General features: G+C 44.8%; 1 pseudogene; it reads right to left on the reverse strand.

Annotated features, from left to right (window-relative positions):
- Window positions 1-621: 621 nt before the first annotated feature.
- Window positions 622-2,955, reverse strand: LOC120528201 (annotated as a pseudogene).
- Between the last annotated feature and the right edge of the window lie 2,265 nt (window positions 2,956-5,220).

Below are 5,220 nucleotides of genomic sequence, written 5' to 3' on the forward strand. Positions count from 1 at the left end.
ACTATACTTCATTAGAAGACTGTTGTCCTTCAACATCTGCAATAAGATGCTGCAGATGTTCTATTAGACGGTTGTGGTGAGCGCCCTCTTCTACGCGGTGGTGTGCTGGGGAGGCAGCATAAAGAAGAAGAACGCCTCACGCCTGAACAAACTGGTGAGGAAGGCAGGCTCTATTGTAGGCATGGAGCTGGACAGTTTGACATCCATGGCAGAGCAGCGGGCGCTGAGCAGACTCCTGTCAATCATGGAGAATCCACTGCATCCACTGAACAGGATCATCTCCAGACAGAGGAGCAGCTTCAGCGACACACTGCTGTCACCATCCTGCTCCACTGACAGTCTGAGCAGACCCCACACTATGCGACTCTTCAATTCCACCCGTGGGTGGTGGTGATGGTTGGGGGGTTAAACGTTAACATTATACAAAGTTATTGTCTGTTATACCTGCATTGTTATCACTCTTTAATATTGTTTTTTTTTTTATCATTAGTATGCTGCCGCTGGAGTATGCGAATTTCCCCTTGGGATTAATAAAGTATCTATCTATCTAATAGTGCCTTTCACTTTATCTATCATGTAGTGCCTTTCATATCTATCTATTATAAAGTGCCTTTCACCTATCTATATATCTATCTATCTAATCCTGCCTACTATATTAAAATTAAATTCTATCTATATATCTATCTCCTGGAAGTTTCTTTTCCAGCAAAGGTTCAGTTTTTCATTTTTTGTTCATTTTTAGTCAGCTAGCTTAGAACTGATGTTCTTTTCTCTCGATTGTGAATATTTGAGTGATATTTAAGGTTGTTTTTTTGTGAAAATCTTTTCCCACATTCAGAACAACAGTATGGCTTCTCTCCCATGTGAGTTTGTGTGTGCTGTCGAAGAGAACTACTGTCCAGGAACTGTTTGCCACATTCAGAACAGCAATATGGCTTCTCTCCTGTGTGAATTCGTCTGTGCTTCTGAAGAGAGCCACTGTAAGAAAAACTCTTGCCACATTCAGGACAGCAGTAAGGTTTCTCTCCCGTATGAATCCGTGTATGCCGCAGAAGAGTGTTACGGTCAAAGAATTGTTTGCCACATTCAGAACAGGAACATGGCCTTTCCCCGGTATGAACTCACATGTGTCGTTGGAGACTGCTAGGATTAGCACATCGCCGGCCACATTCTGAACAGCGGTATGGTTTGTCTCCAGTGTGAAGCCTTGTGTGGCTCTGAAGAGAGCTCCTGTCAGAGAATCGTTTACCACATTCAGCGCAGCCATACGGTTTTTCTCCAGTGTGGATTCGTGTGTGCCTTTTAAGACTGCTTCGTTCGCAGAATATTTTGCCACATTCTGAACAGCAATATGGCCTCTCTCCTGTATGGATTCTAATGTGCATCCGTAGGCTTCTTTCTCGTAAGAATCGTTTACCACATTCGTCACAACCATAAGGCCTTTCTGCACTGTGAATTCTCAAGTGGCTATGAAAATGACTTAAACATGACAATCGTTTACCACACTCAGAACAGCAATAAGATTTTTCTTCATTGTGAATTTTTGAATGATTGTAAAGACTGCTCTTATAAGAAAATCTCTTGTTGCATTTGGCACAGCTGTACGGTTTCTCTCCGGTATGAATGTGCGTGTGCCGCCGGAGAGCACTATTACAGCCAAATTGCTTGCCACATTCTGGGCTGCAGGATTTTCTCCCGCCAGTGTGAATTTTTTCATGTCTGTGCAGACTATTTCTGTGTGGAAATCGTTTGCCACATTCCGAACAGACATACGGCTTCTCTCCAGTGTGAATTTGTTGATGTGCCTGAAGAGAGCTACTGTAAGAGAATCGTTTACCACATTCAGAGCAGCAATAGGGTTTCTCTCCTGTATGAATCCGTGTGTGCCGCTGAAGAGTGTTGCGATCAAAGAATTGTTTGCCACATTCACCACAAATGCACGGCCTCTCTCCAGTGTGAACACGCATGTGTCGTTGGAGACTACTTGGATTAGCACATCGTCGGCCACATTCTGAACAGCAATACATTTGTTCTCCAGTGTGAAACTTTCTGTGGTTTTGAAGGGCACTAATATCTGAGAATTGTCTGTCGCATTCAGAACAGCAATATGGCTTCTCTCCAGTGTGGATTCTTGTGTGGGTCCGAAGGTGGCCTATTTGTGAGAACCGTTTGTGACATTCACTACAACCATAAGGCTTCTCTCCACTGTGGATTCTCAAATGGTTATGAAAATTACTTAAAAATGTGAATCGTTTACCACAATCAGAACAGGCATAGGGCTTCTCTCCAGTATGAACTCTTGTGTGACGCCGCAGGGTGTTACAGTCAAAGAAACGTTTGCCACATTCAGAACAAGTACAGAGCCGTTTTCTAGAATGAACCTGCCTATGTCTTTGGAGGCTGCGATGAGTAGCACACTGTCGGCCACAAACCGAACAGGCAAATGGCTTCGGAACGGAGTGAATGAGCTGATTTTCACAGTCAGCTTTTTGGCTCACGTATAAAGCCTCACGATCCGTATTATGGACTTGATTCTGGTCAGGATCGGGGGCTTCCGTCTGTGTTGGGTGGTCCGCAGGCAGACAGTGATACCGGGAGGGAGCTGCTGTCTCCTCCTCTGCTCCTCTCGTTGATTTCTTCAGCTTCTGCATCTTTTGCTGTCTGTACGGAGGAGCGCAGCCAGCAAATGAAGGCACAGAGGAACGACGATTCTCCAGGAATCCTGCAATAATATACTTTAGTTATTAGTATTATTTTGGGTAATAAACTATTAAAAAAAATGCATCTGTCACACTGCTTGGTGCTGCCTTACACCGAGGTCACATTCCTGCTCTGTCCACATTGTGTGTGGCCCTTCATGTCGTCCTCCTGCCTTCTCCGTTTCACCATCTGCAGCAAGGAGGTTATCTGTGCCAAATGAAATGTGGCTGAGAGAAAGAAAGAGACAGACAGAGAGAGAGAGAGAGAGAGAGAGAGAGAGAGAGAGAGAGAGAGAGAGAGAGGCATAGAAAGAGAGAAAGAAAGAGACAGAGAGAGAGTGAAAGAAATAGAGAAAAAGGCATAGAGAGAGAAAGAGAGAGAAAGTCAGAGACAGAGAGAGAGAGAAAGGCAGAGAAAGAAAGAAAGGCAAAGAGACAGAAAGAGAGAAAGGTATAGAAAGAGAGAAAAGCATAAAAGAGAAAGAAAGAAAGAAAGAAAGAGAAAGAAAGAAAGAAAGGCAGGCAGAGAGAGAAAGAAAGAGAAAGGCATAGATAGAGAGAGAGAGAAAAAGAAAGGGAGAGAGAGAGAAAGAAAGAAAGGCAGAGAGAGAAAGAGAGAGAGAGTGCCAGGGAGACGGACAAATGGCAGCTGTGCATCAGGTATGGCAGACTTGGCCTGTAAAGGACACACAAGCAGGTTCTTTTAGAAATGTCTGCAGTTTGATGTCTGCTTGACCAATATGGTTCAAACCCCATATCTGAGTCTGTGATAAATGATGAGAACAGGTGAAGGTATTAATAGCCAGCCAGTCCTTCTGCTAGTCACTCATATCTGACATGAATTCTGTGAATATACGAATATATAATTATGTGAGTGTTTTTAATGCAGAGGATCCAGCACAACATCAGAAGTGTCTCACTATAGTGCCGCTGTTGCTGGATGGGACATCTGATTTGTCGACATTCTCCTACTTGGCTGTGATGTCCCTATACTTCTCTCCACCCCAAATACATATTCCTGCAGGATTATTCATTATATTCTAGGAGTGAATTTTTCCTTGTGAAGCAAGTTAAATACAGATCTCTCTTTTTGTTTCGTATTTCTCTCTTGTAATTATTTTCCGCCATGGGTACTAAAGGGATGGCAGTCAATTCTGCATCAAGAAAACACATCCCAGGGAAGAGAGCACCCTCTGCTGGATGCTCATCTCCTGCATGTGTTTGCTGTGTTAGTCATTGTCCGGTGCTTCCGAGTGTGGAAGTGTGTGCCCAGGGTACCCTGCAGTGGACTGGCATGCATTCTCAGGTTGATATTTGCCTTACTTCTGGAACTTCCTGTGACCCCAGGTGAAGAAAACGGATGAATGGGATCTGACCATGGGAGCTGAGGAGTTGTGGTTGTTTTCTGGAATTAACCAAACAAGATAAAAACCCTCCATGTGCAGTGGGCACTACAGTCCTGCACAATAAATGACCAAAACCACTCCGACAGATTTCAATTACACAGCATGAGCCACTATGACGTGTTCAGCCACCCTAACCCGGACACACACAGGCAGGACACGGGGTCAACACAACACCTGGTATACTTACAGTGTTAAAGTGCACAATCACCAGCACCAACACACCAATACACAGTCCCTTCTTGCCAACAATCCTTCCCCCTCCACTCTTTCTCAGGCTTTGTCCTCTTCCTCCCAACTCTGGCCATTGAATGGTGGGGACTGGCACCTTTTTCTAGGGCACCCGGAAGGACTCCAGGTGTCCAACAAACTTCTTCCGGTCACACTTTGGGGTGTGGCAGAAGTGTGGCCAAATAAGGCCCTGGAAATTTCCATGTGCCCCCAGGTGGGGGCCATGGGTTCCAACAGGACCCACTGGAAACAAAGGTGGCTGCCCTCTGTTGGCCTGGGGCAGCAACTGTCCTGAAAATACTCTCTGCCTGGCCTTTCCACACTCTGAGCGTCCTGGCAGGGCAAGAATTCCAGCAGCCCACCACAACAGACATATTGACTGTGCGATTTTCTTATTTCTGTGCACATTGACTCTGTCCCCTAACTGGTGAACAATCAATAAACATACAGTAATATGAAAAAGTTTGGGAACCCCTCTCAGCCTGCATAATAATGGACTGTCCTGTCAACAACAAAGATACCAGTGGTGTGTCTTTCATTTCCTAGGAACATCTGACCACTGCGGTGTTTTCAGAACAAAGATTTTTAGTGACGCAGTATTTAGTTATGAAATGAAATCAAATATCAAAAACTAGCTGTGCACAAATGTGGGTCCCCTTGTTATTGTGCTGATTTGAATGGCTGTCACTGCTCAATGCTGATTACTTACAACACCAAACTGGTTGGATGAGCTCGTTGAGCCTTGAACTTCATAGACAGGGGTGTCCAATCATGAGTGGTCAAAGGTATTTAAGGTGGTCAGTCGCAAGTTGTGCTTCCTTCCCTTTGACTCTCCTCTCAAGAGTGACAGACAGCATGGGATCCTCAAAGCAACTCTCCAAAGATCT

Source organism: Polypterus senegalus, chromosome 4 (assembly GCF_016835505.1).
Source record: "Polypterus senegalus isolate Bchr_013 chromosome 4, ASM1683550v1, whole genome shotgun sequence".
Classification (NCBI taxonomy): domain Eukaryota; kingdom Metazoa; phylum Chordata; class Cladistia; order Polypteriformes; family Polypteridae; genus Polypterus; species Polypterus senegalus.